We start from the raw sequence: 21,662 nt of genomic DNA on the forward strand, positions 1-21,662 counted from the left end.
TATGCTTCACATCGTAACACACACAGGAAACCTTAACTAACGTAATGCTTGTTAACTGTTATCACTCTTTGTCATTTTTCTCTGGCATTGTTGATTATTAGAATATTGTAACCAGCATTAAGTGAGTAGGTTTAGGTCTGTGTGAATATGGGCTGAGCATTTACCTGGACTGAATTTTGCATATTCACTGTAAAGAGCCATTACTCCTCCAACTGCCAACTATTGTTCCAGAGACAGTTACAGTGATGTCAACAATTACAGCAGTTTTATCATGATTCATCCCCCCATGGAAATCAAGTTGAGGGTCACAATGTCTTGATGCATCACCTTTTCTGATTGTCTACCATTGTGTCACTAGCAAAGGAGATTAGCAGAGGATGGTTTCGATCCATCAACCTGTGGGTTAAGGGCCCAGCACGCTTCCGCTGTGCCACTCTGCTGAAAACCACCCCAGATGGGACTTGAACCCACAATCCCTGTCTTAGGAGGCCAGCACCTTATCCATTAGGCCACTGGGGCTTTACAAGTACCATATACACCAGTTCAGGAGAAATACATGTGCAGTTCTGGAGACGTGATGAAACAGTAACCTTGACCTTTGACTTCCAAAATCGAAATAAGTTCATCCGCGACTCCAAGTGGTTATGTATACCAAAAAAAAAGTGATTCCCTTTAGAGGTTCAGAGATCTTGCATTCACAAGAATCGGATGGACAGACATGAAGACGCAGTCACCTTGACATTGAACCTTTGACCCCCAAAATCTCATCATTGATTTACGAGTTCTTGTGAATGTTTTGGCAAAATTTGAAGAAATTCCCTCCAGGGGGGTCCTGTGTCATCACATTCGCAAGAATAGGAAGTGCTTTCATACATGTTGTTGCCCTTTGATAGCTCAGTTGGTAGAGCGGAGGACTGTAGTGGCATGAAGTTGAAATGAACCCTCTTTTCAAGAGTTTCCCTTCACGGATAAATAAGTATTTCTGATTCTGATGTATAGATGGACAGACGACCCACAAGCATAATAACTTCTTGCCGAGACATAACAAGAAAAAAAAAGAAGATTTTGGGTAGACAGAGTTAAGCCCTGACTGAATAGAGAACTTCAGACAAAAGTTGTGAAATAGTGCCAAGTGTGACCAGAAGAATTGGAAAAAAAAATACCTTCTCTTTTCTCCTGTTTTGTACACAACCCAAAGTTTTACAAAACAAAAGATAACTTTCACCGAATCCCTCAGTTAAATCACAGTCAATATTTGTCTCACAAACCGTCTCAATGTCCAATTCAAATCATTTATCCAACAGAATTGAAACTTTAACTTACCCCGCTGTTTGAAATTGCTTCCTTGTTGTTTGGATTTCAGAGTGGACTCAGCGAGCCCTCAGTGGTTTCTGACCCTCTCTCTCTCAAAGATGTTTGGCGAGGTTTAGAGGCAGGTGATCATCAGATCCCTGGATGCATGCCCTCATCAGTCACCGGTGGAGTCCCTTTCTGATTCCTCCTTGAAATCCTGTTTGTGACGCCAAACTGTATTAGAAGTTTCTTGTTACAGCAAGGGAGGAATTTGGCTGGAATTAAGACTCTGTATATAGAATAAAGACTGAAGGCTGCAAACTGAATCAAAGTTTAGTCTCCGGTGAAAGTTTAATTGTTTTCTGCAGAGGAAAATCAAAATGACAAGAACAGCCTTCACAATGCAAAAAGAGTGACAACAGTTCTGTGTGAACACAATCAGTGATACACTTCATTATATCCAGTGCCCCCAGAGGAGAAAAACCCTTGTTTGGAAAAAAGTTTAATCTCAAACATAACAATCAGTGGACCTCAGGCAGACAGTTAGTTCCATTAAGTATTTCTGAATCTGCCCTCCTTGTGTCAAGTGTCTTGACCGGTCGTTCTATCTTAGCTGAAAAAGAACATCTTGTCTCTTGGATAGGCCATGGTCTCGACCTGGGACCTGCTATGATAAACACATAGTTTCTGCTAGAAGGCCTGAGCAGGTGGAACCAGGACCAGGCTGCACAGTCTCTAGCCACCAGACCATTGCATCTCCTTGTATTTTTTCACAGCCTCCTGCTTCTGGTCCTCTGTTGTTCTTCCCTCAAGCAACCTCTGTCTCTCTTCAAGCCCCAGGAACTTTGTTTGCTGTTCCAACACTAGCATACCGTGCCCCCCATATACCGGTTGTCCCTCTTGCTCCATCCGCACCTCCACCTGCCATTGGTCGCCCTGCCTCTAAGGCAAGGTTTAATAAGAGGAAGGTGGAGTGCGACACTTGCAGGAAGTGTGGACAATTCAGAACCGCAGAAACTGGGCACAGCCAATATCAAGGCACTATCTACTGGCCAAATACAGAAACACTGTCAAAAGAGTTGTGGTTAGATCAGATTAAAAACTCAAAAATGTAAATAGAAAATGTAAATAGTTAGATTTTACTATGCATACTATACTATGATGTATTGTGATTTATATGTTATGTGTGTTTTAATCTTTGTACATAATTAGTTTGTTGATTCTCTTATTTTCCTCCCTTTCCTTCCTCTCTTAGTTTCTGAGATCAACAATAACTTGTGAAGTTGAATAGCTATTGACCCGACAAAATTAGAGAAGAGCTCGCGTTGGCAGTGTAGGTAGACTATTTGGAAAATTAAGTTACTTTACACTTTAAACTGTTCCACCTCCTCTGAATCACTATCTGCAAATTTTCAAGCCTCATTGGCACGCCAACCACCACCTACAGTAGGTAAATCACTGGCTAGCTATGCAGGAGTACCTAGCATTTATTTTCAGAAATGCTGTGACATTCCTTATCTCCCTTCGATAGCTCAGTTGGTAGAGTGGAGCACTGTAGAGGCATAAAGTTGAAGTCCTTAGGTCGCTGGTTCAAATCCGGCTCGAAGGAGCATTTTTTCCCCAGATTTTACGTTTGGGGATCAATAAAGAATTTCTGATTCTGATGTAGAGATGGACGGATGACCCAAAAGCATATTGCTTCTTGCCAAGACATAACAAGAATAAAAAAAGAGGTGGGGGAGACAGAGTTAAGCCCTGACAGAATAGAGAACTACAGACAAAAGATGTGAAATAGTGCAACCAGAGAGAGAAAGTGTGACCAGAAGAATTGGAAAAAAACTAGAACTATAAAAGACAAACCTTTCTTCAAGAAATCTTTATTGTGTTGACATGGGCCCTCATTTATGAAATGTGCTAAAACAGGTGTAGGACGGGCGTACGCCGATTCCCACCCAAAGTTTGTCATTTATCAATTTGAACGTGAGCGTAGGCTGCAAAAATTCTCACATCTGGTCTGACCTTGTGTACTTAAGTTTACGCAGACACCCTCATCACATTTAAGAGTAAACATAACACAATATAAAACTAGAGGAAGGCGGTGCAGTACAGCTCAATCCAGCAGGGGAGAGTTCTAGCCCAACCAGGCTCCTCTCTTTACCCTGTCTTTCTTAATTACACTGTGATAGTTTTAGACTGCCGGGGGACTTCCTTTGACACACTGAGCTCCTCTCTCCTTTATCTTTCCATTTGTGTGCATTCATGTCCCAGAATAGCTTCAGTCTGTGTTACCACGTTTGCAGTGAACGTTGTATTGTCCAGCAGAAAGGCAACAGGTGTGTTACTTTTTGACTATGATTTTTACCATAGCAGTGCAAGCATTTTGCCCAAGTTTGATTTCCAGCCACCACAGTTGCATTTACAGGTTTTGAAGCCATTTACAACATTAACATTACATGTTTTACCCAGATTTCTTCTTTTATTCAGTGATATTTCAATTTCCTTGCGGGAGTCATCCCAAAAGGATTAATAAAGATAAGTCTGAGTCTATCTCAGAAAAAAATTTAGCTCAGTGGTAGAACTCATGCTTTACATGTATGAGGACATGACATCTCCAGCAGGTGTTATGGTAGAGTCTTAAAAAGAGCTGCAACAGATATTACCTCCTGTGGTAATCTGACTAGTAGCATTATAGAACGTAGTGGTAGACTAGATAACAATTAGCAGAGGATGGTTTCGATCCATCAACCTCTGGGTTATGGGCCCAGCACGCTTCTCTGCTCTGCTTTACATGTCCAGGGATTGGAATATCTTCAATTCACATTTTGAAGGAAGGACCAAGGTTCCAACAGTTTACGGGTTGTAAAGTTAAACATTTAGTAGACCTTGCAACTATCTTTTATGTGAGCTTCCTGATTAATCACACAATGATTATTCACATGTAACACTTGTGATTGGCTGTTGTTAAAAAATAGGGCATTGTGAGTACAGATTTAAACATCAGTAAGGAGTCTACCAAGTTGCCTCTTATCCTTTTAGTTTGGACACCCAGTGAGGCTTACCGCAATGGTTTGGACTGGTAATTTCTTGTTGCATCACCCTTTCTGATTGTCAGATGGGAAATAGACTGACAATTGGGTCAATATTGTGCAATTATCTTCAAAATGTCCAACTGTGTCCACAATTACACCTGCCAGATGGGAAATAAACTGATAACTGTCTTCATGGTCTAAATGTGTCAAATATTGTCGTACAATGCCCACATTGAGTCCAGATGTGTTGGTTCCTGATCCATGCTAAACCCCAAAAGATCAGAACTATGCCAAGGGCACCTGGATTTGGTAAAAGGTTCTCCGCAGAGGTTTTGTCTTTAATCCAAGAGACGTCTTTAGTGGTTTTTTTTTACACAGAAAAGGTTGGACACAGTGCCCACTCCCCCACCCATATCTGACAATTGAAAGCTGTGGGGAAAGGGGGGTTCCAAAGCTAATAGACCATCAACAAGCAGTTCTGATGCACTATACTGGTCCATTCAGGATGAGCACTGTATACTCTGACTGCAGCAACACAAGTTCAAATTTCAGTGATCCCTAATTTTTATAGTGATTACGAGACTGAATGCAAAGTGTGTATCCCCCATATAACTCAAAGCCTATCACTTCCAGTCAATACTGTCAAATTTGGAGCTCCTTTAATTACATTAACAACCAGGTGACTCCTCAACATGCCTCCACTAATGTACTGTTTACAGTCTAAATGGCCAAGGACATTAAACCTGTAAACTCACTTTAAACTAGATTTGGAAAGTTGATAGGTTGATCTTTTTCACCTGTGCTGTGGCTTAAGAACAGGTTCCACTGAGATTTGAACTCAGATTGCTGGATTCAGAGTCCAGAACGCTAACCATTACACCATGGAACCTTTAAACTTGCTAGAAAGGTTTTCTATGCAGTTTATTTCATAATATCCACATGTGTGACATTAAAGGCACACAAAAATAACAACAAAGATGAAAAAGCAACAATTACTGGCCAACTTAAGTCTATTTCCAGTCTGTTGATGTCTAACAAAGTGTCTGTTGCTGCAAGTGTCTGACGTGAAATGTCTCCACCTGCTGTAGAGTAAACCTAATGACATGTTAAGTTTATTTCGTCCATAAAAATGGAAACTACAGTGCTCATACCCGCCGTAACACCCATAAAAACCAGAGTATAATACAACAAATATACTACAGTGCAAGTACATAAATATGGTAAAATAGAAACTGTAAAAAATGTACGGGGCGGTTATGGCTCAGTGGTACAGTGGTTGCCTGCCAATAGGAAGGTTGGTGGTTTGATCCCCGCCCCTGCAGTCATTGTCGAAGTGTCCTTGGGCAAAACACTGAATGTAGAAAGAAAAACCTTCCCCCGGTGCTGCGCATCGGAGTGTGAATGTGTGCGAATGTTTATCTGATGAGCAGGTGGCACCTTGTACGGCAGCCCCGGCCACAGTGTGTGTGAATGGTGAATGTTTCCTGTAGATGTAAAAGCGCTTTGAGCAGTTGTTTTGTCATTTACATTTAAAGTGCTTGTTTTGCTGTCTGATAGTCTGAGGTATAAAAGAGAGAGCATACCTCTTAGTTTGTGTCACAGGAGGTCTTAGTCTACCACTACGTTCTATAACCCTACCAGTCAGATTACCACAGGAGGTAATATCTGTTGCAGCTCTTTTAAAGACTCTACCATAATACCTGCTGGAGATGTCATGTCCTCATACATGTAAAGCATGGGCTCTACCACTGAGGGTTAGATTTTCGGATTTTTTTTACTTTTTTCGAGATAGACATAGACTTATCTTTATTAATCCTTTTGGGATGACTCCCGCAAGGAAATTGAAATATCACTGAATAAAAGAAGAAACCTGGGTAAAACATGTAATGTTAATGTTGTGTATGGCTTCAAAACCTGTAAATGCAACTGTGGTGGCTGGAAGTCAAACCTGGGCAAAATGATTGCACTGCTACAATATAAATCATAGTCAAAAAGTAACACACCTGTTGCCTTTCTGCTGGACAATACAACGTTCACTGCAAATCTTGTAACTCAGACTGAAAATAAATGTTAAGAACTACATTCATGGAGACAGGTGGCTTCCTGTACCTATGAGATAACACAACATTGTTAATGAAGGCACATCTGCGTTTTTTTATACTGTGATGAGTCATTGGTGTGCTAGCACCCTTAAAGATTGCCTTTTGTTAGGGAGGGACATCACTGATGCAGTCTGGGACTGCGCTCAGACTAGAGTAAATGGCACTTCATCCTGTGCCCGTCTTAGCTTGATACAGTTCAAGGTTTTTCACAGAATTTAGTACACAAAATCCAAACTATCAAGAATTTATTCTGACATTCAAGATAGGTGTGAGCGCTGCAATTCTACACCAGCAGATATGTCGCATATGTTTTGGACCTGTTCTAAACTAAGAGATTTTTGGTCATATGTCTGCAACATTTTGAATGATGCTTTTGATACCAAAGTGAAACCCTCTGCAGACATGGCCATCTTTGGAGTCTTGATTAATGAGATCTTGTTGCCCACTGATAAGAAGAATGCTTTTGCTTTTGCGTCTTTGTTAGCCCGTAGAAGAATAGCTTTACAGTGGAAATCTCCTGATCCACCTAAAGGGTCTGTCTGGCTCAGTGAACTACTGTTTTTCTTGAAATTAGAAAAAATTACCAGAGGTTCAATTAGTAAATTTCACAAAATATGGGACCCGTTGATTTTGTATTTTGATAAGCTCAATACTCTCCCGTAAGACAACAGGGCCCTGATGTGTTTTTTTTCTTTTTTCTTTTTTCAACCATGTGTAGCTACAGGCATGTATAATGTAAGAGTGTTGAGTGCCCCCCCCCCCCCCTTTTCTTTCTCCTTTTTTTCTTTTTTTTTTCTCATTATTATGTACTTATTTTCATTATCTTTATTATTATTATCCTTAATTATTTTAATGGCAGTAAGTGGTTGTTGTGGGTGGGTGGATGGGATTTGATTGACAAAGTAATGTTAAACCAATTCAAGATATTCTATTTATATGCATCCTATACAGTGTTACCTTTCTTGAATAAAAATATTGTTTAAAAAAAAAAAGATTGCCTTTTGTTGTCTCAATCGCAGAAATATCACAACTTCCATTCATGTGTATTGCCAGTATTCAACCACCTGAAAGTCACTGTATTTCCAGCATCAGTTGTGTTTTTAAAACACCTGCCCCGTGTGAGGATTGAACTCACGACCTTCAGATTATGAGACTGACGCGCTGCCTACTGTGCCAACGAGCCTATGAAAACACTTTCGATGGTTGGGAAAATTTCGTAAAAACTAACAATTTGGTCTTCAATCTTAATAAAAGCAATGTATGTGGAGACCTATGTACTCCACATACATTGCCGAACTTTGCGTAGGAATCGGCGTACGCCCGTCCTACGCCGGTTTTAGGTCGTATACACGTTTCAGAAATGAGGTTCAATGTGAGCACAATAAAGATTTCTTGAAGAAAGGTTTGTACTTTAAAGTTCTAGTTTTATTCCAATTCTTCTGGTCACACTTGGTACTATTTCATAACTTTTGTCTGTAGTTCTCTATTCTGTCGGGGCTTAACTCTGTCCCCCCCGCCTCTTTTTTTGTTTCTTGTTATGTCTTGGCAAGAAGTATTATGCTTTTGGGTCGTCTGTCCATCCGTCAGGCCAAAGAAACAGATACCAGCATGTAACTTTGCAAATCAGTGGCTCACCCTGGCCGCCATCAAAGATGCCATTTGGACTTCCAGAAACTTTCTGGTAAGAAAGCACATGCAGATCCCATTCCCTCAAAACGTGAATCACAGATTTTCCAGCACCTGGACTTGATCAGACTGGGAATATGCCAAAGAGATGTTCACAAGTTCAGCCGAGGTAAATACTCGGCCCACATTCACACAGACCTAAAACTACTCGCTTAATGCTGGTTACCATTTTCTAAAATAAACAATGTCAGAGCAAAATTGCAAAGAGAGAAGGGTGTTGATAAAAAATTTTAATAAGGTATTGGCTCATTATTGCCAACCCGATATCATGAAGACAGAGACAGATCCTTTTATTCCTCCTTATTTCTGGTTGGAGAATAGAAGAACTCAGTTTTGTTTTTATTTTTCTGTTTGCATCAGTTTTCAAACCCGAGCACCTTATTTAGGTTTTGTTGCATGAATGTTTTACTTTGAAAGAGTGTAAAACAACTTCCTAATAAAACAGGTTGAACTATCTGAGGTTTATTCATAAAGTGTGTGTGCGTGTGAGTGTGCTTGTTTGTGTGCGTGTGCTTGTGTGTGTGTGTGTCAAAAAAAACAATGATTCAGTTTGAAATATATTTTCATCCACAAATTAATTAAATTCAAAGCCTCGTAGTAACTCATAGTATAGTACGTCAAAATATTCATAAAAAGTCATAGTATAGTATGACAAATATTCAAAAAAAGTCATAGTATAACATGTCAAAAATTCATATAAGTCCTAGTATAGTATGACAAAATATTCATAAAATGTAATAAAAAGTCAGAGTATAGTATGTAAAAAATTCATAAAAAGTTGTAGTATAACATGTAGAAAATTCATAAACGTCATAGTTTGGTATGACAAAAATTCATAAAATGTAATTAAAAGTCAGTTTAGTATAACAAAAAAATCATAAAAAGTCATAGTATAGTATGTCAAAATATTTGTAAAAAGTCGTAGTTTAGTATGACAAAAAAATCATGAAAGTCATAGTATAGTATCTCAAAAAAGTCATAAAAGTCATAGGACAAAAACATAAAAAGTCATAGTATAATATGTCGAAATATTCCTAAAAAGTTGTAGTGTAGTATGTCGTAACAAGTCCAGATTTATAGTACTTGTTGTAAAACAAGAAGAAGCTAAAGTCCTCTGGAGAATGCGGGCATTGATCCCGCTACCTCTCGCATGCTAAGCAAGCGCTCTACCATTTGAGCTAATTCCCCCTTTTCAAAAAGAGTCATAGTATGTTGAAAAAAATCATAAAAGTCATAGTGTAGTATGTCAAAAAATTCATAAAAGTCATAGTATAGTATGACAAAAAATCATTAAATGTCATTAAAAAGTCATAGTATAGTATGTCGAAAAATTCATAAAAAGTCATATTATAGTATGTCGAAATATTTATAAAAAGTCATAGTATAGTATGACAAAAAAATCATGAAAGTCATAGTTTAGTATGACAAAAAAATCATAAAAGTCATATTATAACGTGTCAAAAAATCATAAAAGTCATAGTATAATATGACAAATATTCAAAAAAAGTCATAGTATAATATGACTAATATTCAAAAAAAGTCAGAGTATAGTATGTCAAAAATTCATAAAAAGTTGTAGTATAACATGTCAAAAATTCATAAAAGTCATAGTTTAGTATGACAAAAATTCATAAAATGTCATAAAAAGTCATAGTTTAGTATAACAAAAAAATCATAAAAAGTCATAGTATAGTATGACGGAAAAATCATGAATGTCATAGTTTAGTATCTCAAAAAAGTCATAAAAGTCATAGGACAGTATGTCGACAAAAACATAAAAAGTCGTAGTGTAGTATGTTGTAACAAGTCCAGATTTATAGTTCTTGTTGTAAAACAAGAAGAATCTAAAGTCCTCTGGAGAATGCGGGCATTGATCCCGCTACCTCTCGCATGCTAAGCAAGCGCTCTACCATTTGAGCTAATTCCCCCTTTTCAAAAAGAGTCATATTATGTTGAAAAAATCATAAAAGTCATAGTGTAGTATGTCAAAAAATTCATAAAAGTCATAGTATAGTATGACAAAAATTCATTAAATGTCATTAAAAAGTCATAGTATAGTATGTAGAAAAACTCATAAAAAGTCATACTATAGTATGTCGAAATATTTATTAAAAACGTTATAGTATAGTATGACAAAAAAATCATGAAAGTCATAGTTTAGTATGACAAAAAATCATAAAAGTCATATTATAACATGTCAAAAAATCATAAAAGTCATAGTATAATATGACAAATATTCAAAAAAAGTCAGAGTATAGTATGTCAAAAATTCATAAAAAGTTGTAGTATAACATGTCAAAAATTCATAAAATGTCATAAAAAGTCATAGTTTAGTATAACAAAAAAATCATAAAAAGTCATAGTATAGTATGACGGAAAAATCATGAAAGTCATAGTTTAGTATCTCCAAAAAGTCATAAAAGTCATAGGATAGTATGTCGACAAAAACATAAAAAGTCGTAGTATAGTATGTCGTAACAAGTCCAGATTTATAGTTCTTGTTGTAAAACAAGAAGAATCTAAAGTCCTCTGGAGAATGCGGGCATTGATCCCGCTACCTCTCGCATGCTAAGCAAGCGCTCTACCATTTGAGCTAATTCCCCCTTTTCAAAAAGAGTCATAGTATGTTGAAAAAAATCATAAAAGTCATAGTATAGTATGTCAAAAAATTCATAAAAGTCATAGTATAGTATGACAAAAATTCATTAAATGTCATAAAAAGTCATAGTATAGTATGTTGATAAATTCATAAAAAGTCATACTATAGTATGTCAAAATATTTATAAAAAGTCATACTATAGTATGTCAAAACAATCATGAAAGTCATAGTATAATATGTCAAAATATTCATAAAATGTCATAAAAGTCATAGTATAGTATGTATAAATATTCCTAAAAAATCGTAGTGTAGTATGTCGTAAAGTAAAGTATGCTAAAGTATGTCAAAAAAACATAAAAAGTCATACTGTTGTTGTACAAATATTTATAAAAATTCATAGTATAGTTGTCAAAAAATTCATAAAAAGTCACAAAAAGTCATAGTATAATATGTCGAAATAGTACTAAAAAGTTGTAGTATAGTATGTCGTAACAAGTCCAGATTTATGGTTCTTGTTGCTAAACAAGAAGAATCTAAAGTCCTCTGGAGAATGCGGGTGTTGATCCTGCTATCTCTTGCATGCTAAGCAAGCGCTCTACCATTTGAGCTAATTCCCCTTTTAAAGAAAAATTATAGTATAGTATGTCAAAAATTCATAAAAAGTCGTAGTTAAGTATGACAAAAAAAATCATGAAAGTCCATCCATCCATCCATCTTCATCCGCTTATCCGGTATCGGGTCGCGGGGGCAGCAGCTCCAGTAGGGGACCCCAAACTTCCCTTTCCCGAGCCACATCAACTAGCTCCGACTGGGGGATCCCGAGGCGTTCCCAGGCCAGGTTGGAGATATAATCTCTCCACCTAGTCCTGGGTCTTCCCCGAGGTCTCCTCCCAGTTGGACGTGCCTGGAATACCTCCCTAGGGAGGCGCCCAGGAGGCATCCTTACCAGATGCCCGAACCACCTCAACTGGCTCCTTTCAACGCGAAGGAGCAGCGGCTCTACTCCGAGCTCCTCTCGGATGACTGAGCTTCTCACCCTATCTCTAAGGGAGACGCCAGCCACCCTCCTGAGGAAACCCATTTCGGCCGCTTGTACCCTTGATCTCGTTCTTTCGGTCATGAATCTCCGGGAACCATCGTGGTGGAGAGGTTTGTGTGTCCCTATGAACCTGAGGGCTGTGTTGTCTGGAGCTTTGTGCTCCTGGTAGGGTCTCCCATGGCAAAGAGGTCTCAGGGGAGGGGCCAGACAAAGAATGGTTCAAAAACTCTTATGGAATATCAAGGAAGGGATAGAGGGACCCTGCCCGGTGGAAGCCCGGGGCCCCCGTCTGGAGCCAGGCCCAGACGGTGGGCTCGTGAGCGAGCGCCTGGTGGCCGGGTTTGCCACGGAGCCCGGTCGGGCACAGCCCGAAGAAGCAACGTGGCACTTCTCCCTCCAGCCCATGGGTCCACCACCTGTGGGAGGATCCAAAGGGGTCGGGTGCGCTGCCACATGGGTGGCGGCGAAGGTCAGGGGCTTCGACGGACCAGACCCGGGCAGCAGAGGCTGGCTCTGGGGACGTGGAATGTCACCTCTCTGTGGGGGAAGGAGCCGGAACTTGTGCGGGAGGTGGAGCGCTATCGGTTAGATCTGGTGGGGCTTACCTCTACGCACAGTCTCGGTTCTGGAACCGTACTCCTGGATAGGGGTTGGACTCTCTCCTACTCTGGAGTTGCCCAGGGTGTGAGGCGCCGGGCGGGTGTGGGGATACTCACAAGCCCCCGGCTGAGCGCCGCTGCGTTGGAGTTTACCCCGATGGACGAGAGGGTCGCCTCCCTACGCCTGCGGGTGTTGGGGGGGAAAACTCTGACTGTTGTTTGTGCGTATGCACCAAACAAGAGTTCGGAGTATTCGGCCTTCTTGGAGACCTTGAATGGAGTCCTGTATGGGGCTCCAGTAGGGGACTCCATTGTTCTCCTGGGGGACTTCAACGCACACGTGGGCAATGATGGAGATACTTGGAGAGGCGTGATTGGGAGGAACGGCCTCCCTGATCTGAACCAGAGCGGTTGTCTGTTGTTGGACTTCTGTGCTAGTCATGGATTGTCCATCACAAACACCATGTTCGAACATAGGGATGTTCATAAGTGTACGTGGTACCAGAGCACCCTAGGCCAAAGGTCAATGATCGATTTTATAATCGTTTCATCTGATCTGAGGCCGTATGTTTTGGACACTCGGGTGAAGAGAGGGGCAGAGCTGTCAACTGATCACCATCTGGTGGTGAGTTGGGTCAGGGGGTGGGGGAAGACTCTGGACAGACCTGGTAAGCCCAAACGTGTAGTGCGGGTAAACTGGGAACGTCTGGAAGAGGCCCCTGTCCGACGGGCTTTCAACTCGCACCTCCGGCGGAGCTTTTCGTGCATCCCTGTGGAGGCTGGGGGCATTGAACCTGAGTGGACAATGTTCAAAGTTTCCATTGCTAAAGCTGCGGCAGCGAGCTGTGGTCTTAGGGTCTTAGGTGCCTCAAGGGGCGGTAACCCACGAACACCCTGGTGGACACCGGTGGTCAGGGAAGCCGTCCGACTGAAGAAGGAGTCTTTCCGGGATATGTTATCCCGGAGGAGTCCGGAGGCAGTTGCAGGGCTGAAGCCTCTGCCGTGACAGAGGCAAAGCAGCGGGTGTGGGAGAAGTTCGGAGAAGACATGGAGAAGGACTTTCGGTCGGCACCAAGGTGCTTCTGGAAAACCGTTCGCCACCTCAGGAGGGGGAAGCGAGGGATCATCCAAGCTGTATACAGTAAGGATGGGACTTTGTTGACCTCAAATGGGGAGGTAATAGAGCGGTGGAAGGAGCACTTTGAGGAACTCCTAAATCCAGCTGACACGCCCTCTGTGGTGGAGGCAGAGCTGGAGGATGATGGGGGATTGTCGTCAATTTCCCTGGCGGAAGTCGCTGTGGTAGTCAAACAACTCCACAGCGGCAAAGCCCCAGGGATTGATGAGATCCGTCCAGAAATGCTGAAAGCTCTGGGTGTGGAGGGGCTGTCTTAGTTGACACGCCTCTTCAACATTGCGTGGAAGTCTGGGACGGTGCCTAAGGAGTGGCAGACCGGGGTGGTGGTTCCCCTCTTCAAAAAGGGGGACCAGAGGGTGTGTGCCAACTACAGGGGTATCACACTTCTCAGCCTCCCTGGTAAAGTCTACTCCAAGGTGCTGGAAAGGAGGGTTCGGCCGATAGTCGAACCTCGGATTGAAGAGGAACAATGCGGATTCCGTCCTGGCCGTGGAACAACGGATCAGATCTTTACTCTCGCAAGGATCCTGGAGGGGGCCTGGGAGTATGCCCAACCAGTCTACATGTGTTTTGTGGATCTGGAGAAGGCGTATGACCGGGTCCCCCGGGAGAAATTGTGGGAGGTGCTGCGGGAATATGGGGTGAGGGGGTCCCTTCTTAGGGCCATCCAATCTCTGTATGACCAAAGCGAGAGCTGTGTCCGGGTTCTCGGCAGTAAGTCGGACTCGTTCCAGGTGAGGGTTGGCCTCCGCCAGGGCTGCGCTTTGTCACCAATCCTGTTTGTAATATATATGGACAGGATATCGAGGCGTAGTCGGGGCGGGGAGGGGTTGCAGTTCGGTGGGCTCGGGATCCCATCGCTGCTTTTTGCAGATGATGTGGTCCTGATGGCATCATCGGCCTGTGACCTTCAGCACTCACTGGATCGGTTCGCAGCCGAGTGTGAAGCGGCTGGGATGAGGATCAGCACCTCTAAATCTGAGGCCATGGTTCTCAGCAGGAAACCGATGGAGTGCTCTCTCCGGGTAGGGATGGAGTCCTTACCTCAAGTGAAGGAGTTTAAGTACCTTGGGGTCTTGTTCGCGAGTGAGGGGACCATGGAGCGTGAGATTGGTCGGAGAATCGGAGCAGCTGGTGCGGTATTACATTCTGTTTATCGCACCGTTGTGACGAAAAGAGAGCTGAGCCAGAAGGCAAAGCTCTCGATCTACCGGGCAATTTTCGTTCCTACCCTCACCTATGGTCATGAAAGTCATACTATAGTATGTCAAAAAAATCATAAAAGTCATAGTATAATATGTCAAAAATTCATAAAAAGTCATAGTATAGTATGTCAAAAATTCATAAAAAGTCATAGTATAGTATGTTAAAAATTCATGAAACGTCATAGTATAGTATGTCGACAAAAACATAAAAAGTCATAGTCACTTCCTTAAAAGTATGTTGAAATATTCCTAAAAAGTTGTAAAGCAAGAAAAATACATGTCGGTTTTGCCGAAATAATGTTGGTTGTCTCTTAAACAAAGCCTTTCGTTGACAGCAGGACTCAAACCTGCATCCATCGCCTTAACCACTCGGCCACGACAACCTGAAAAGCAGCATTTTACCTATTTGCACAAATGTTCATAAACTTTTCAATTGGTTATTAGTAGTTACCAAACAAAGGCAAAGTGCAAATCGTAGTGCACTGCCTGTTTCTGTGGATCCTCGTGGAGGTAGCTTGATTGATTGACATGCTCCCTTAATTGTACCATAACAGATATCTAATGTTTTATCAAATCGGGTTTGGCAAGTAACCTTTCTGGTTACTTCTTGACAAATAAAGCAAGTAACCACACAATGAAAACTACTGCAACGGCAGGGAATCGGACCCAGGTCAACTGCTTGGAAGGCAGCTATGCTCACCACTATACCACCATCACTGGACAATGCAGCTTGTGTCCATTTTTACAGTTCATTGTCCGTCTGGATTTATTTGATAAAAAAAGCTTGTAAAACATCAACCCTGTGGTCTACAGTCAAGATATGAACATCATTTTTTTAGGACAAACTGGGTTATTAGAAGATTTGGGTTGCAGTGAGGTCACCTGCATGTTAAAAATGGTTGTAGGACCTTAAAGACAAATAAATAAAACGGAACATGAATCTCACAGACATGTATTGATATCACAGACAGAACAGTAAAACCTAAGCCATTTTCCTCTCTAAAACACTTCTCATATGTCTTGGGAGTCACACGATGAAGAAATAATCATTATAACTTATACAGTTGACAAAATACATAAATTTTTTCAAAGAAAGTCCAGATGCTTTTGCCCTCATGACATTTACTTATGCCATTTACTTATAACAATGACATATGTATTGATATTACACACACAGCAATGCTACACAAACATTTGTGTGTCTAAAACAGTTCTTCTATATGCAAAAATAAACATAATAAACAATATAACTCATATAAAGCACATACTATTTACAATTCTTCAAATAAGGCCCAAATATATCCCAAATCTCAAACCAGTGGGGCCATGTTCCTCTATAAAACGGTAGATATCTATTTTGTTCCGCTATAGCATCTTATTTCGCATACTAGACTAGTGTGACCACAGTGTGACTAGGAAGATTGACCTCTTTAGGACTCCATACTCTTTGTGTGACATTGTCTCCCATATATGGGCATATTACTTCCTTCTCTTCCGTAAACAGAGGGCAGACACGGAGCCCGGAGCTAGTGGCATAAATAAGCAAAAACGCGATGAATTATAGACATAAAGTGGATAAATCGTGGATGTGACGATATGGATTTAATGCTCAATGACCCCGAAAAAGGCACAGGTTCCAGGCTGGATGAAAATCACCTGTAGAGGCTAGAAAGACCCAGAAGAGACCTCCGTAAACGCTAACTTGTTAGCTTTTAGCTGCAATTTTTGGTAAGTCTATCATTTATGGTTATTAATGCTTAAACTATGAATCAGAGGTGCTGTTTTTGCTCGTGCACGAGTCTCTTGGGTTCAGAGGGTTAAGAATACAAACTGACTATGTGACAGATGTGTAATCTGTCATGTCCTGCCTTCTGAAGCTCTAGCCAGGCACCATTCCTTGCCTAAAACAATATGAGTCATTCCAGTAAGTGAAAAGGAAACTCACATCTACTAAGATAAATTTGATAGATGTGGCTCCCTGATGGTCTAGTGGCTAGGATTTGGTGCTCTCACTGCTGCGGTCCGTGTTCATTTCCCGGTCAGGGAATGGTCAGGACTTGACAGATTCAAGTGTGATATTTGAAAGAGAAAGTTCCTGGATTGGTTTTTGGTTGATTTACATTCATCAAATTCTTCCTCATTAGTTTAACGCTAATGTAATGTTATTTTGGATTTAAGTCCAAATTTTGACATTTTAGTGCAATGCAAAGGTGCATAACAGATTTTTTTTCTACATACCTGGAGCGATGCAAAGCAGGGGTGGTCAACTAGTCAAGGAACAGCAAGAGACTTGGTATTTAAATGTACATGTTTTACAGTCTCTATTTTACTGTATTTATTTATTTGTATTGTAGTATATTTATTTTATTATGCTCCAGTTTTATGGGTGTTACGGCGGGTATGGGCCAAGTAGTTTCCATTTTTATAGATGAAATTAACTTGACATGAAATTAAGTTTACTCTTCAGCAGGTGGAGACATTTCACTTCAGACACTTGCAGCAACTGATGCTTTGTTAAACATCAACAGACTGGAAATAGACTTAATGCTGATACAAAGCATAGGAAATAGCAGAGGATGGTTTCGATCCATCAACCCCTGGGTTATGGGCTACTAATACTCAGGGGCTGAGTGTCGAACTTCACAGGGAAACTCCTTATAGTGAAACATCAGCCATGCCCGTTGAGTGATCGAACTGTCGTTATTCACATATGACAAGGTAAAATCGTTTTTGCATTCCATCACCCCTTTAAGATCACTTTCCAAAAGATGATTTTTTTAATTCCTCTTTCTAGTCAACTTCAGCAAGACAGGTGCTTTAACCACTAAGCTACAGTGCCTCCTAGAGGTTTGCCTGTCATGCAAGAATACAATGAGCTAGTGACCAGGGTTCCAACCATCCATCCATCTTTGTCAAGCAGCTCCAGCAGGGGACCCTAAACTTCCCTTTTCCGAGCAACTGGGGGATCCTGAGGCGTTCCCCGGCCAGGTTAGAGATATAATCCCTCCACCTAGTCCTGGGTCTTCCCCGAGACCTACTCCCAGCTGGACGTGCCTGGACCACCTCCCTAGGGAGGCCCCCAGGAGGCATCTAGACCTGGACACCAGCTCATTTTTGTTTTGCAGCACATCCAGCTGCTAGAGCTTCTCAACAAGCTGGAAGAGCTCCATATTGGAGGGAACAGTGGACGTCAGAAGGCATTGTTGTGGTCGTAGTTGTTGCTCAACAATTCATGCTAGGCCCTGAAGCGTCCTCCCCAGTCTGGTTCAAACGGTGTTAAAGCGAAAAGCAATACATTACTTTATTTGCGTTACTTTTGTAACACGTTACTCCCAATACTAACAGTCAGTATACTTTATGTTTATCTTATTTAAGGTAAAAGAGAAATTAAGACTTAACATTACGCCTACTAATGGAGGTGCTGTGGCTTAGTTGGTGAAAGTGCCTGTTTAGTAAACAGGAGGTCCTGGGTTCAAATCTCAGCAACACCTTGTTGTTGCAGAGATTACCTATGATTGCATCCCATCATCATGTCCACCCAATGCCTCTGCTACCCGTTAAAAGGATCACTTTGCATTCAGTCTTGTAATCACCATAAGAATTAGGGATCACTGAAATTTGAACATGTGCATTAGAACTGATTGTTGAATGGTCTATCATGGCGGTTTTTCCACTGCGTGGTATCGACTCGACTCTACTCGCCTTTTGGGGTTTTCCATTATGAAAAAAAGTCCCTGGGACCTGCGACCAGGTACTTTTTTTAGTACTACCTCAGTCGAGGTTCCAAGCGAGCTGAGGCGATTCCAAAAGGTGACGTGAAAACCTGCAGACCGCTGGTTGGTCGGAGAGAATCGTCACTTATGACTGCGTTTTTAGCAAACAAGAGTGCAGAGTGTGTGTCCAGAACAAACGGGACATTGAAGAAAAAAAATCTAGCCAGACACCGACAGATTATCTACTCTCTGCACTATTCTCACTTTTCAACTGTTCACTATTAGGGGCTTTTAGGGGCTTTATGTCGTTTCCAATATTGTACACCGTTACTTTAAAAAAAACAAGAAAATAAATCAAAGAATTTTTTTTATTTTATTCTCTCTGTATCTCTTACTTACTCACTCACAGACACACAGACAGACACGCTCACACATACCTGGTGTGAAAAGAAAAAAGAAAAAAAAATTATCACACTGATCATAGAAAAATTTAAAGTTAAAAAAAGAAAGTTATAATGAGTATGAAAACTCTTTTTCATTACATTTTACTTAAAAATTGCAACCGCATTGTTGTATTTATTGTTGCAGAACTTTTTCTGTATATAGTTCGTTTGTTACCATGACAACACCACTGATCTGAAGCTCAATGCTGATGATCAATAAATTGCATGCTTAAAATAACATAATGGTTTAAGCCCCGCCCATTTCAAGACAACCCGTCCCACTTCTGGGTTAAATTTGCCCACTTCCGGGTTAGGCCCTTGCCCAGTCCGAGTACAGATACGGATACAGATAATTCATGTGGTAAACCGAAACAGATACAGATAATGCTGTACTCGCTTATCCCTAGTTGACAATAATGATGCTCACAAAACACTGTAGTTGCAATTGCGTTTCATGTCCTCTTAAATACAAAGAACTGCTAAGTTCAGACATTAGTTCCAAATGAAAACAATTGTTGTCAGAAGTGGGATTTGAACCCACGCCTCCAGTGGAGACTGCGACCTGAACGCAGCGCCTTGGACCGCTCGGCCATCCTGACTGATCCAACAAGTACCCAGCAGGGCCTGTCTCAAAAATTATAATTTAATATAGTAAATTAAACATGTCATGATATAGTAGGTTCTCAGTCATCCATGTCATAGTTAACAAGGGAAGGTTTCTCAACTGTCAGTCCAAATATATGGGTGTTCATGGAGACATGGAAGAAAGTCACCAGGGTGGCAATGTGCTTGACAATGGCAATACATTGCACGGGATGTGAAGGGAATGTGCAATACAGGCCAAATCCTATGGTGGGAATCTATATCCACTAATGTTTCTGTCCACAATGTCCACCTGAATCCAGAAATGTCCCTGCCAGATGGGAAATAGACTGACAATTGGGTCAACATTGTGCAATTATCTTCAAAATGTCCAACTGAGTCCACAAATATACCTGTCAGATGGGAAATAAACTGATAACTGTCTTTATGGTCTAAATATGTCAAATATTGCCATGCTATTACCCCAAAAGATCCCAACTAGGCCAAGGGCAACTGGACTTGGTAAAAGGTTATCCGCAGAAGTTTTGTCTCTCATCCAAGAGACTTCTTTAGTTATTTTTTCACACAGAAAGGGTTGGACACAGTGCCCACTCCCCCACCCATATCTGACAATTGAAAGCTGTGGGGAAAGGGGGGTTCCAAAGCTAATAGACCATTCAACAAGCAATTCTGATGCACTATACCGACCCATTCAGGATGAGTACTGTAAACTATGACTGCAGCAACACAAGTTAAAATTTCAGTGATACCTAATTTTTTATGGTGATTACCAGACTGAATGCAAAGTGTGTATCCCCCATGTAACTCAAAGCCTATCACTTCCAGTCAATACTGTCAAATATGGAGCTCCTTCAAGTTATATTAACAACCAGGTGACTGGTGGTCTGGTCTCTCCCTCTTCCCCAGATAACATTCTCTCTGAGTTCCATTCCACATGCACTGAAATCCTAGACTCTATTGCCCCTTATCAGATTAAAGCTGTTAAACCTAAGGCGGACCCCTGGCTAAATGACACCACAAGGGCCCTTAGGCAACACTGCAGACAAGCTGAACAAAGATGGAAAGACAATCTACATGTGACACTGGGTGTATTAAGGGACAGTCTATCACATACCAGAATGCTGTGAAGGTGGTGAAGATGCAGCATCTCTCTTCTGTCATAGCTAGCAATTGCCACGAACCTAGATTGTTATTTAATACTATTAACTCCGTCATAAATCCATGCACCTCTGCTCCAACAGATGTGTCAATTAGTACATGTGAGAAATGTCTTAATTATTTTATTGACAAAGTAGCATCTATCTGGGAAATTACCAGTGCTAATTTTCAGGTATTGTATCTGCTTCTCCTACACACTCAGCTGTGTTTGAGGAATTTAAGCCTGTGTTGAGGTTGTACAACACATGAAACCTGCCAACTGTCCCTTAGACGTTGTCCCAGCCAGAATGGTGAAGGAGGTTTTTAATAGCACCATTGGGGCGAGTCTTCTTACTCTTTTTAAGTTAATTGCTAAGCCTGTACTTTGTTACTTTTACTTGAGTAAAGAAGTTAAATCAGTACTTCTACTTTTACCAGAGTATTTGTTAACACAATTATCTGTACTTCTACTTGAGTATGGCCAGTGAGTACTTTTGCCATCTCTGACGGTCATTGGTATGCAGGTCACTTGATGTAATACAAGCAAATACATAAGGCCCCACCCCACAGTTTTGTGATAAATGGCGTGCAACTGTATGTCAATGATCAAGCTTGTTGCTGTGACCAAGAAACCACCAGCACAATGACTGATACATCATCAGTTCCGGAATTTTCTTGGATGCCAAATATTTGAATTCAAAGTCAGAATCCAATTGACATGTAAGAACAATACAATGCACGTCCAGCTTCTACATTTCCGCATGAGTCAGCTTCCCCAATTTCTAAGGAAATATAAACAGGAAAATCGCCTGATAAGCATACATGTGTAGCTCAACCTCAAAAAGCCATAAAACAAATGCTTGTGGCTTAAAGATCGAGCTCCCGCTCATTAACCATCAAACAGGCGCAGTCTCTGTGGCGCAATAGGTCAGCGCAGTCGGCTGTTAACCGAAAGGATGGTGGTTCAAGTCCACCCAGGGAAGTTTGTAGCTAACAAAGAAGCCAAAGAGGGAAAGGAATGCCAGACCTGTTATTGTTTTTAGGGAGCAGATTTACAGCTATACACTTTGTGGCTC

General features: G+C 41.2%; 5 non-coding genes across 5 annotated transcripts; all 5 read right to left on the reverse strand.

The window, feature by feature from the left end:
- Positions 1-446: 446 nt before the first annotated feature.
- Positions 447-519, reverse strand: trnar-ccu (transfer RNA arginine (anticodon CCU)). The gene has a single exon. It is a non-coding gene; the product is annotated as a tRNA-Arg (tRNA).
- An 8,706-nt stretch (positions 520-9,225) lies between these two features.
- Positions 9,226-9,298, reverse strand: trnaa-agc (transfer RNA alanine (anticodon AGC)). Its single transcript has one exon. It is a non-coding gene; the product is annotated as a tRNA-Ala (tRNA).
- A 667-nt stretch (positions 9,299-9,965) lies between these two features.
- Positions 9,966-10,038, reverse strand: trnaa-agc (transfer RNA alanine (anticodon AGC)). The gene has a single exon. It is a non-coding gene; the product is annotated as a tRNA-Ala (tRNA).
- Positions 10,039-10,640: 602 nt separating this feature from the next.
- Positions 10,641-10,713, reverse strand: trnaa-agc (transfer RNA alanine (anticodon AGC)). Its single transcript has one exon. It is a non-coding gene; the product is annotated as a tRNA-Ala (tRNA).
- An 8,649-nt stretch (positions 10,714-19,362) lies between these two features.
- trnal-cag (transfer RNA leucine (anticodon CAG)) lies at positions 19,363-19,445 on the reverse strand. The gene has a single exon. It is a non-coding gene; the product is annotated as a tRNA-Leu (tRNA).
- Positions 19,446-21,662: the final 2,217 nt, after the last annotated feature.

Source organism: Etheostoma spectabile, unplaced genomic scaffold (assembly GCF_008692095.1).
Source record: "Etheostoma spectabile isolate EspeVRDwgs_2016 unplaced genomic scaffold, UIUC_Espe_1.0 scaffold00018343, whole genome shotgun sequence".
Lineage (NCBI taxonomy): Eukaryota > Metazoa > Chordata > Actinopteri > Perciformes > Percidae > Etheostoma > Etheostoma spectabile.